Genomic DNA, 13,270 nt, shown 5'->3' with positions numbered 1-13,270 from the left:
CTTCAACTGAAAAATTGAGCTCATAGCTAAATATTTAGCTTGCTGATTAAGTATTTAATTTGATCTACTTTGTTTGACTCGAATTGTTCCACTGTGGGTTTCAAACTACTGGCTATTTTTTTTCATGACAGCAGTTAAAAAAAGCAAAGTAGTCAAAAGCGATAATACATAGAGTTTAATACTGATATGTGATTTTAATTATTACATTTATTTAGTTGCTTGCTTTCTTTCTTTGTGAATAATCTCACAACTGTAATTAATTCTTTTCTCATATTTTCAACGCATTTTAACTAAACTTTGATCATATTGATAACTGTGATCAAGTTGCTCAAGATAAGCATGAAACTACATTTTCATATTGTTGCATACCTATTTAAGAAATAGATAAATAAGAGATGTTTTTTTTTATATCAAGCATGATACTGTTGCTGCCCCAGCAGAAGAAAAACTCAGTAAGCAGCAGGGAGAGACACAATGAATAACACAATCTTAACAACTTCTTGAAGAAAATGCTCATTTGCAATGCAGATTAAAACATACTCACATGCAACTTCAGAGCTGAATTGTGTTGTCACATTACAACTGATGTACTGTGAACAATGACTGTGAACATGTTTCCAAAATTTCAAGCTGAATTGGAACAAGTAAGTGTTTTTAATCACCTCCTCGTTAGAATATTTCCAAGTCATTCTAGTTACTGTAAGCTCTGCAGAGAACAAATCAAACTTTCAGCTGTAGAGCTTTTGACTTTACATTTTACACTGTACTGACACTATGGAGCCCTCAAGGTCATTGTGTGAAACAGAGATGTAAAAGAAACGAGGGAAAGGAGGGGTGATTGATGCTTATGAAGAAACAGGAGCTGTGAGTTCACACGCCACCTGGTCTGCATAATGGACTGTTGGACACAATGATACCTTACGAGCAGCAACAGTAACGGGGTTGAAAGTTGAAAAACTCACTAGATGCAATTGGGCTTGAGAGATGGAAGATTGTATCTTATGTCTAGACTGATAACGTCTTCACATGAGAGCAGCATACCGCAATGGACAGATTTTTGAAAAAAGTAAAACTATGCCGTGTTACATAGGTGTAAAATAGTATCATTAGTAAATATGAGAATTTTTTGGTGGCTGTTTTTGTACCAGCTCAAATGAAATGTTTAGGTTATTTTTGTCCGGTCATTCAGCTTACCTTGCAAAGTATAACTGTGACCCTAAAACTAGTAGGTTTGTTGTAAGTGTTTCTCTCTTCACAGATTTCAACTTCTTTTTATCTTTTTGTGTGTGTTGCACAGGGGAGTCACCATAAAGCTGAAATGATATGTGTGTGTGTGTGTGTGTGTGTGTGTGCGTGTGCGTGCGTGTGTGTGCGTGCGTGCGTGCGTGCGTGCGTGCGTGCGTTGGTAAATGTGGTTTAGCAGGACATTTCGTCAGAATACACACAACACTAGCAGGACATTTTGAATTAACGGGACAGGAGCGGTGTCCTGCTAATTTTGACAAAAATCTAAAAGCGTAGAAAGGTTTCTATTGGTCTAATAACCCCAAAAATGCAAAAAAAACGAGATGTCCGGTTAATACACATAAACCTGATTTTGTGTATAATCTGTGTATCACCACAGCGCCCCCTATGGCAGGTTTGTGTAATAGCAGGACCTCATGAATATTCACACAACCTCTCATTCTGATTGGTTGTCTGCCGGAAGGTCCTGCTAATTACTACAGTGTCTTTCTAATTCACGTGTCGCTGTTTACACACATGAATTGTGTGTAAATTGCCAACTCTTACACTGGGGATGAGATGGCAATATGATTACTCTGTGCTATAAGACTGATATTTTATAAAGGTTAGTTGGATGCCTAAACCCAACCTTGGAATGTATGTGGCACCTAAAATATACAGAAATTAATATATTTTGATCAAATTTTGTTTAATTAAAATATTATGAATAATAAATGTGTGGAATAAGTGCATGGATTAAAATAAATATAAACCATAATAAAGCAATTTTTTCACCAAACTATTCCACTGCTAACAGTTTGTTGATTCTGGTCTGCTCTGCATCCCAGAACCAAGCATTTTGAAGCAGAATTTAGCTTCAATGTACCACAAATCTTGAATAAACTTCCAGAAAACTGCAACACAGTTGAATTCCTTTAAATCAAGGCTAAAACCACACCAATTTACAGTTGTTTCTGAATCTTAATCATTGGTAGATGTATCAATACATTTTATGTATATGATTTTAATTTTGATTTTACTTTGAATTTAATTTCTTTGTTTTTCTTTTTATGGTAAATGTATGTTATTTTTATGACTTTTTAGTTCTTTGATGTAAAGCACTTTGGCCTTGTGGCTGAAATATGCTATACAAATAAAATTGACTTGTCAGCAGTTTTCAGATCTTGCCAAGAATCTCTGCTGAGTTTATGTCTAGACTTTGACTTTGCCATTCTAACACATAAATATGTTTTTATTTAAACCATTCCATTGTAGATCTGGCTTTATGTTTAGGGTAGTTGTCCTTCTGGAATGTGAACCTCTGCCCAGCCTCAAGTCTTTTGCAGACTCCAGGTTCAGGTGTGTTCAGGTTTTCTTCCAAGATTACCCTGTATTTGGCTTAGTCCATCTTACAATCAACTCTAACAATTTCCCTGTCCCTGAAGAAAAGAAGCACCCTCAGAGCAAGATTCTGGCACCACCATGTTTGTCAGTGGGGAAGGTGTGTTCAGATTGATGTGCAGTGTTTGTTCTCCACCACAAATAGTGCTTTGCATTTTTGCCAAAAAGTTCATTTTGGTCTTGTCTCATCATTTTTGCTGTATCCCAATATGGCTTTTGGCAAACTGCAACTTCTCATAGTTATAGGGACTTCTTATAGTTTTCTTTATACCATGGCTTTTCTATTGCCACTCTTCCATAAAACCACATTTTTGCAGTGCATGACTAATAGTTTATACTGTGGACAGATTCCCCACCTGAGGTGTGGATATCTCTGCATTTCATCCAGATCCACCATGAGCCTCTTGGCTGTATCTCTGATCAGTGCTCTTCTTGCTCAGCCTGTAAGTTTAGGTGGATGACCTTTTCTTGGTAGGTTCACAGCTGTGTGATTTGCTCTTTCCATTTCCAGATGATTAATAGAACAGTACTCTGTGAGATGGCCTAAGCCTGCTTTAAGCTTCTCCACAACTTTATCCCTGTCCTGTCTGGTGTGTTCCTTGGACTTCATGCTGTTTGTTCCCCAATATTCTCTTAGCCAACTTTTGTGGCAGTCATAGAGGAGTTGAATTTTTTACCATTAGCAGTCAACTTCTGAAGACAATTGGTTGCATTCAGGGGACGGGGGCTGAATACTGGACTTTTAGCTTTTATTTTCCATAAAATTCTGTGAAAATATATTTGCAGTTGTGACAAGTTCAAGGGCTATGGATACTTTTGCAAGCCACTGTACTTACAAATAGTAAGGCAAGTCCAATGACAGAAACAAGGTCCAGACAATCAACAGGTATGCACTGACAGCTCCATTTGACAAAGTCTTAGACTGAACCACAGCACAGAGGCAGTATTCATGATGGCACATAAGCAGGTCCCTAGAACCAGAGCAATAACGACCCAGATTTGTAATACCAAGCAAGATATTCAGTGAATGCTATGCAATGAGTCCCCTGAGACAATCTAGTAGCTAACACCAGGATGCAAGATGGTAGCATGATAAGAATACATGGAACGCCACAACCAAGTACCCAGAATAGTGTGAAGAAACATCTGAAGGGAATATAACCTTGAACACACCTCTTTAAAATGGGAAATGCCACACAAGGTGGTAGAAAACGAACAAGCTAAGATTCTGTGGGCCTTCCATATACAGGAAGACAAAACAGGAAAAGCAAACCAACTGAACATGGTGATCATTGAGCAGCAGAGCAAAGCAGTTGTTATGATGTAGCTATCCTGAATGAACAGAAGGTACAGAAAAAACTAGAGAAATACCAAAGACTAAAAAGAACCATCATCCTCCTAGAACCTGAGAAAAATTTGTCCACATAAGTGGATGACTTATTTTGGACTGTCTAGTCCACAATACTAAATTTTGTTCTAGATGGGGTCTGGTGTCCACACGTTAGGCCATTATTTTATGACTTAGTGGTGGTGGAAGATTATAACACATTACAGGTTAGACTCAAGATGTTCAGTGTTTCTTTTGTTGTGTAAGTTTACAAAAGTTAGCAACTGTATAGCTTTACCATGGTGCTAAACATGGTGATTTAAAATGAATAAGTATTTTTCTGAGAAAAATGATGTCCAGATATCATGTAAAAAGATAATTCTTTGTTTTTGCAATCATTAGGTCCCAATCAACCCAAATATCAGATGAATTAATAATGCATGCCATGCAAGAGTTTGGGTCTTAGGTGGTTACAAAGAATGTGGAAGTTGAAGTCAACAGTAGTGCCTGTGGTCACTGAAACCCTCAGGGTAATGACCCCTAAACTGGAAGAGTGACTCAAACAAATACCTGGAGATACATCAGACCTCTTGATACAGAGAAGCACACCTTTGGGAACTGCTAATATACTGTGAAGACCACTCACGCTCCAAGGCTTGTGGTAGAGGACCCAAGCTTTTTTTTTAATTTAATTTCCCTTTTAGGATCAATAAAGTATTTTTGAATTTGAAAGAAGGGATAACCAGTCATGGAATAATACATAATTACAAATATAAAAATAAAAAGCATTTATTTAAAAAATATTTAAAGTGCCAAAAATATCATGATTACTTATGTTACTGTTAGCACAAAACTTTTAAAATGTATATTTTGTCGTAATCTCAATGTCGCTACTCTGCATACATGTAGATTGTCTAGGTAGTCTAAATTGTCTATTGGCAGGTACATCAGCCAACCTTTTTCTGCAGGTGTTGTGTCTGCCATTAGACAACAGTTTATGTTGGATCTTTATCATAAAAACAAGTGTTTGGAACTGCCCTGCTGCTGAAATGTGCTATACAAATAAACATGATTAATTGATTGAACAGAAATGATTAAAAGAAGTGACAACATTGCTGGTGGGAGATACCATCTAACTGTTGCCTCTTAAATAAAGAAAAATGTATGATAAACTATTTAACTTTGAAATATTGAATGAAAGTTACAAAATATTACTCAAATAGTTTTTTCTTGTTCCTGGAAAAAAAATCAGACCTTGTGTGCTTCAGAAACAAAATGGAATTCTCCTTTTGTTGTATCCCTCCTCCTCTATCAACTTGGTACAATCCGACAAGTCCAGGTGCAAGCCATTAGTATTCATTTAACTTGTTTCATTTGTTTTGCGTGGAGAAAGAGGTAAGACTCATACAGAATCTCTTAAGACATTTAAGTACATATAGTTTAGTAATTTTGCAGAATGTTGTAGGTTACTTGATGCTTGGATACACCAAAGCATCTGATTTGCAGCAGTTTAGCTAGTAATTACCAACCATGTTAGCCAATGTACCAGAGTTTAAAGGGAAGGTGGCTCACTCCAGAATTAGATAAAACTGTATTTGGTCATTTTCTGTACATCAGTGAGTGATATTGTTTCACGGGCACAAATTATCCTAGATAGTAATCATTAGTATTGAGATGATGTTTTAATTTTTTTTAAGATTTTGAGAACCTGTCAATAGAAAGTCAATTATGTAGAACTGTGTACTTCAGTACATCATTTTCGCATAAAATAACACCAAATCATATTATGTACAGCAGGGGTGTCAAACTCAAGGTCTTGAGGGCTGGTGTCCAGCAACATTTAGATGTGTTTCTGATGTCACATGGCTGGATCAGATGGGATGGTCATCAACTTGACTGCACTGAGGAGCTATTTCAGTAATATACTTATGGTGTTTTAGACCAGACAGACATGTAAAAGTTGCAGTACACTGGCCCAGGAGGCCTGGAGTTTGACACCCCTGGTGTACAGTATCATGTTGTTACTCAGCAACACATTCTCTGATCTTTGCAGAAGATGTCAGCAAAGAGGTCTCAGAGAGCAAACATGATTCCAATTGTTATTGCTCCTTAGGTGAAGATAAAGAAGGATTTGATGTAAAATATCCCAATTCATTTAAAGGTGAGTTGTGACTTTATTATGCATAGGATTCCAGTGTTTATTAAAGGATTGTTTTTTCCTTTGTTTTGCTTTTTCACTTTTAAACAATTTTTATACTACACATTATTAGCATAGATCATGTTCGATGATCATTATAATCAGAATACCTTTCTTTTTCCAAAGGAGACAAGCAACTGCTCAAAATACAAAAGCTTATATTATATATATATATATATATATATATATATATATATATATATATATATATATATATATATTACTCAAATAGTTTTTTCTTGTTCCTGGAAAAACAAGGAACAAAAACAATAGGGAGGACTGTTTTCATATATATATATATATATATATATATATATATATATATATATATATATATATATATATATATGAAAACAGTCTGAGGACTGAGTTTTGAAATTACAAGTACAAAATAATGAGTTGCATTCAGTTGACAAAAAATGTTTAAGTAACCACAGAAAGACATACAATTAGATCAATTGACTGATTTTGAAAAATGTTAATTTCATTTGCTACTATTTGATATATCTGCATTGTTTGAAGTTTATCCTACTTATTATGTGTACCTACAGGTAGAGGTGTGTTCAGCTAAAGGTGCTTTGCTCATACAGTTGGTGGACTTTATTTATGGAATAATTCAGTGTACATCCCTTCATTTCAGATTTCCAAAGTTGAACCGTCAGGCTGGTGATGTGGACATGCGGATCCTGTTCAACCAACCCTCCAGAGGTAATTTTGGTCTCCAACGACCAACTTATTCTCTAAAATAAAGTAATTGAAATGATATTAAATATTGTTCAAACACACATGCGTTGTGTAATACTAGATATGTTAGCTGCATAAAAAGGAGGACTGAGTTTTGGAATGACAAGTATAGAAGAATGAAAATTACATTTAGAAGCGCACATACACACAGGTCCTATGTAATACTCAAAATGTAAGGTGCAGGAATAGGGAGGACTGAGTTTTGAAATTACAAGTACAGAAGAATGAAAGTTACATTGAGAAGCACACATACACACAGGTACTGTGTAATACTCAAAATGTAAGGTGCAGGAATAGGGAGGACTGAGTTTTGAAATTACAAGTACAGAAGAATGAAAGTTACATTGAGAAGCACACATACACACAGGTCCTGTGTAATACTCAAAATGTAAGGTGCAGGAATAGGGAGGACTGTTTTCTACATTGGGAACAAACTCACATATAGTGAGTGTTCTTTACATTTCAGATTTCTAAAGATGAACTGTGTCAGGCTGGTGACGTGGATGCATGCGGATTCTGTTCAACCAACCCTTGCATAGGTAATTTTGGTCTCCATCGACCAACTTATTCTCTAAAATAAAGTAATTGAAATCATATTAAGTACTGTTCAAACACATAGGTGTTGTGTAATACTAAATATGTTAGCTGGATTAAAAGGGAGGACTGAGTTTTGAAATTACAAGTATAGAAGAATGAAAATTACATTTAGAAGCGCACATACACACAAGTCCTGTGTAATACTCAAAATGTAAGGTGCAGGAATAGGGAGGACTGAGTTTCGAAATTACAAGTACAGAAGAATGAAAGTTACATTGAGAAGGACACATACTCACAGGTCCTGTGTAATACTCAAAATGTAAGGTGCAGGAATAGAGAGGACTGTTTTCTACATTGGGAACACACTCACATTTAGTGAGTGTTCTTTACATTTCAGATTTCCAAAGATGAACTGTGTCAGGCTGGTGACGTGGATGCATGCGGATTCTGTTCAACCAACCTTGCAGAGGTAATTTTGGTCTCCATCGACCAACTTATTTTCTAAGATAAAGTCTTTGAAATGATATTAAGTACCAGTGGTCCCCATCCTTTTTATCACCGCGGACCGGTGAAGACTTGGCCATTTTTCTGTGGCTCGGTTTCTTCTTTTTTTACCCCGAATTTCCCCTTACAACAATCTTAGAACGTTGCTTGCGATAATCGTAACCGTTCATCCTGCCATCTATGGCTTGTTAAGACTGATCGCATCCAGTCGTTGGAACATTGGGACTGCTCCGATCTAAAATCGGGCATATTCTCACAGCTTGTAGGGTTTTCCTTGATTGGGAGCTAGAACTCAACCTGTTCAATTTGACAGGCAGCCAATCAGAAAGCGCTATGACGTAGCTCATGGAGGGGAATCCCAAACAGCTGAGCTGACATGCCCAAAATGAGTCCGGTGGACATCGGAGATATGTGGAAACAGCATGAATGTTTATTCAGCATTTCGTACAAAGAATATCCACAGAAATGATGACGAGTGGAGTTGGAGCAAAATTGCTACCACAGTTGATAAACCCGGTAACTTTTCAGCTATCCATCATTAAATTAACGTGACACAAGGCTATTCATTCAGTCAAGGCTTGATGCTTACACTAGCTATATGCATTGCAGGTAGATTGTAGTTGTGACATCATTTTGTACTAAAGCCTGCTCACATGGCAAGATTTGCTCCTGTTATGTGGCTGGACACATAAACCTGTTGTACTTTTATCAGCTCTGTGGTCACAGATTTTGGAAAATCGTCTGACAATCCTAAAATCTTGCCGTGTGAACCAGACTTAAGACTTACAAGCTATACTCCTCTTTTCTCGTCTCGATCACTGCCATAATGCTTTCTGACTCTAGTCGCTATGCTAACGTTCACACATCCCTTCAATATAAGATTTGAAAATGCCACAAAAACGAATATTTATTTTCATGAAAATTTTAACTTACGACAATGACAAATTAATGGGAGTCCTGAGCTTGTTTCTCTGCAATGAGATGATCCCACCTTGGAAACGATGACACACAATGCAGAGGGTGTAATGGCAAAGCAGTTTGAAGCTCCATTGCCTCATCTGTAAGCCGGTACATATTATGCAGAGTGGGCTTGGAACATGGGAGTCACCTACAAGTCAAGGATAAATCCACTCTCCTGTCTCTGGTCCTTTTCCCCTTTTTTAAAGAAACTTTCCAAACATATCGCTTTCTTACTCATTGTGGGCTCAATGTTGGTGAGCAAGACGTAACAGAGAGAATCCGGTTAAAGGGTTTTCAAAATAAACGATCCTCCATACTCAGACAATATGTAAACCAAAAATATTTTTCTTGTGGTACCAATTGGTTCACGGACTGGTACTGATCTGCGGCCTGTGGTTGGGGATGACTGTTAAGTACGGTTCAAACACACAGGTCTTGTGTAATACTTGATATGTAAGCTGCATAAAAAGGGAGGACTGAGTTTTGAAATTACATGTACAAAAAAATGAAAGTTACATTTAGAAGCGCACATACACACAGGTCCAGTGTAATACTCAAAATGTAAGGTGCCGGAATAAGGAGGACTACGTTTTGAAATTACAAGTACAGAAGAATGGAAGCTGTTTTAGAAGCGATCATACACACAGGTCCTGTGTAATACTCAAAATGTAAGGGGCAGGAATAGGGAGGACTGTTTTCTAAATTGGGAACAAACTCATATTCAGTGAGTGTTCTTTATATTTCAGATTTCCAAAGATGAACCGTGTCAGGCTGGTGACGTGGATTCAGGCGGGTCCTCTTCAATCAACCATCCAGAGGTAATTTTGGTCTCCAACGACCAACTTATTTTCTAAAATACAGTTTTTGATATGATGTTAAGTACTGTTCAAACACACAAGTCTTGCGTAACACTTGATATGTAAGCTGCATAAAAGGAGAGAACTGAGGTTTGAAATTACAAGTACAAAAGAATGAAAGCTACATTTAGAAGCGCACATACACGCAGGTCCTGTGTAATACTCAAAATGTAAGGTACAGGAATAGGGAGGACTGAGTATTGAAATTACAAGTACAGAAAAATGAAAGTCACATTTAGGAGTGCACGTACACACTGGTCTTGTGTAATACTCATCATGTAAGTTGCAGAAATTTGGAAACCTGAATTTTGAAATTACAGGTAGAAAAGAATGAAAATTACATTAAGAAACGCACATACACACAGGTCCTGTGTAATACTCAAAATATAAGGTGCAGGAATAGTGAGGACTGAGTATTGAAATTACAAGTACAGAAAAATGAAAGTCACATTTAGGAGTGCACATACACACTGGTCTTGTGTAATACTCATCATGTAAGTTGCAGAAATTTGGAAACCTGAATTTTGAAATTACAGGTAGAAAAGAATGAAAATGACATTTAGAAACGCACATACACACAGGTCCTGTGTAATACTCAAAATATAAGGTGCAGGAATAGTGAGGACTGAGTATTGAAATTACAAGTACAGAAAAATGAAAGTCACATTTAGGAGTGCACATACACACTGGTCTTGTGTAATACTCATCATGTAAGTTGCAGAAATTTGGAAACCTGAATTTTGAAATTACAGGTAGAAAAGAATGAAAATGACATTTAGAAACGCACATACACACAGGTCCTGTGTAATACTCAAAATGTAAGGTGCAGGAATAGGGAGGACTGAGTATTGAAATTACAAGTACAGAAAAATGAAAGTCACATTTAGGAGTGCACGTACACACTGGTCTTGTGTAATACTCATCATGTAAGTTGCAGAAATTTGGAAACCTGAATTTTGAAATTACAGGTAGAAAAGAATGAAAATTACATTAAGAAACGCACATACACACAGGTCCTGTGTAATACTCAAAATATAAGGTGCAGGAATAGTGAGGACTGAGTATTGAAATTACAAGTACAGAAAAATGAAAGTCACATTTAGGAGTGCACATACACACTGGTCTTGTGTAATACTCATCATGTAAGTTGCAGAAATTTGGAAACCTGAATTTTGAAATTACAGGTTGAAAAGAATGAAAATGACATTTAGAAACGCACATACACACAGGTCCTGTGTAATACTCAAAATATAAGGTGCAGGAATAGTGAGGACTGAGTATTGAAATTACAAGTACAGAAAAATGAAAGTCACATTTAGGAGTGCACATACACACTGGTCTTGTGTAATACTCATTATGTAAGTTGCAGAAATTTGGAAACCTGAATTTTGAAATTACAGGTAGAAAAGAATGAAAATGACATTTAGAAATGCACATACACACAGGTCCTGTGTAATACTCAAAATATAAGGTGCAGGAATAGTGAGGACTGAGTATTGAAATTACAAGTACAGAAAAATGAAAGTCACATTTAGGAGTGCACATACACACTGGTCTTGTGTAATACTCATCATGTAAGTTGCAGAAATGTGGAAACCTGAATTTTGAAATTACAGGTTGAAAAGAATGAAAATTACATTTAGAAACGCACATACACACGGGTCCTGTGTAGTACTCAAAATATAAGGTGCAGGAATAGGGAGGACTGAGTATTGAAATTACAAGTACAGAAGAATGAAAGTCACATTTAGGAGTGGACATACACATGGGTCCTGTGTAATACTCAAAATGTAAGGTGCAGGAATAGGGAGGACTGTTCTCTACATTGGCAACAAACTCACATTTAGTGAGTGTTCTTTACATTTCAGATTTCCAAAGATGAACTGTGTCAGGCTGGTGACATGGATGTATGCGGATCCTGTTCAACCAACCCTCCAGAGGTAATTTTGGTCTCCGACAACCAACTTTGTTTCTTATATAAAGTCATTGAAATAATATTAAGTACTATTCAAACACACTGGTCTTGTGTAATACTCATCATGTAAGGTGCAGAAATTTGGAGGACTGAGTTTTGAAATTACATGTAGAAAAGAATGAAAGTTAAGTTCAGATGAGCACAGACACATGGATCCTCTAATAAACTGGATAGGTTCATACATTAGGTGGACATTGTTTTATTTTTAGAAACAATCATTCAGTGTTTATCCCTTCATTTTAGCTCTCCATAGAGATGCCTTGTCAGGCTGCTGAGTTGGATGCATGCAAATTATTTTCTGGTAACTCACCTGACATAAGTTTTATCTCAATGACCTTTTTATTTTCTAAAATAGTCATGAGAATACTAAGTACTGTTCAAACACAGGGTAATTACGATTAAAACAAATAATCATAACAATTCATTGGTTTTGATACCTTCACAAGTGTCAGGATCAAATTCTTATTTTAAGATTACACTTTTTTCGGTTAACAGTGGTTAACTGTGTGTGAGATCATGATATCATCCATGATGAAATGTCAAGTTTAGAAAAATGTTTTATGTGAAGGACTGTTTTCACCTCTGAAATGGAGTGGTGTGTGATGTAAAGGTAATTTTTTTGAGAATGGGAATTGGGTTCATCTTTTGAATATGATCTTCCATGTCTAGTTGTGCTGTATGTTGAAATTGAGTCATAGTGCAGCACTGACTTTTTAAATACTTATGCTTACCTCCCTTTGTCAATTCTTACTTTTCTCTGTCTAGTTTGCAACCAGTCCCTGCACAAAATGTGTTATTGTAAATAAAAGGAGGACATCACTGGTAAGCTTTTAGTAGAAATATTCTTGCTGAAACGCTTTCAATGTATACAAAATATGTTTTTAATCAACAGGTCTGTCCAGAACAAAGTTCAAGTGAAGCGATATCATCAGAAGAGGAGTATGCTCCTGATTCCGTAGATGATTCAGACATCTCATGGGATGACAAATGCACTCCACAGAAATATGGACTAGTTATAGTCCATATTTCCATTTTTGGACTTCTTAATGCACATAAATTTTATGTTTTTTGTATGTGTATGCCATGGTCCTGATAAATAAAATTGGCCCTGACAATTACTGTTGGTGTCATGGGCGGAGCCAAGCACCTCATTATCGTTTGTCCTTTTAATACAGCATTGGGTCACATTCTTGTATTTTGAGTTCTGAAGTGTGTATCTAAATTTTTAAGTGAGATCTATGTTGTGTAGCTCTAACAAGATTTTTGACAACTTACTACGTCTTTCTAGCATAAGTGGAAGGGGGTGTCCGTTTAGTGTTGCAAAAAACTGGTTTGAAAAAAGTGTCCTGCTAGTACACCAAAACCAGTGTGTGTGTGTGTGTGTGTGTGTGTGTGTGTGTGTGTGTGTGTGTGTGTGTGTGTGTGTGTGTGTGAGTGCGTGTGTGTGTGAGTGTGTGTGTGTGTGTGTGTGTGTGTGTGTGCGTGTGTGTGTGTGTGTGTGTGTGTGTGTGTGTGTGTGTGTGTGTGTGTGTGTGTGCGTGTGT

The 13,270-nt window shown here is 36.7% G+C and overlaps 1 long non-coding RNA gene across 3 annotated transcripts; it reads left to right on the top strand.

Annotated features, from left to right (window-relative positions):
• The first annotated feature begins 4,059 nt into the window (after positions 1-4,059).
• LOC145552245 (uncharacterized) lies at positions 4,060-12,875 on the top strand. Of its 3 annotated transcripts, none has more exons than XR_014088220.1 (7): positions 4,060-6,113; positions 6,790-6,857; positions 7,360-7,432; positions 7,828-7,899; positions 9,641-9,712; positions 11,620-11,691; positions 12,492-12,875. It is a non-coding gene; the product is annotated as an uncharacterized LOC145552245 (long non-coding RNA). The 3 variants fall into 3 exon arrangements; XR_014088219.1 differs by lacking the exon at positions 4,060-6,113 and having other exon boundaries at positions 6,495-6,857; positions 12,492-12,548; positions 12,619-12,875; XR_014088218.1 differs by lacking the exon at positions 4,060-6,113 and having other exon boundaries at positions 6,495-6,857.
• Positions 12,876-13,270: the final 395 nt, after the last annotated feature.

Source organism: Poecilia reticulata, chromosome 7, assembly GCF_904066995.2.
Source record: "Poecilia reticulata chromosome 7, P_reticulata-male-v2, whole genome shotgun sequence".
NCBI lineage: Eukaryota > Metazoa > Chordata > Actinopteri > Cyprinodontiformes > Poeciliidae > Poecilia > Poecilia reticulata.
This window is presented reverse-complemented; position numbering and strand designations above follow the sequence as displayed.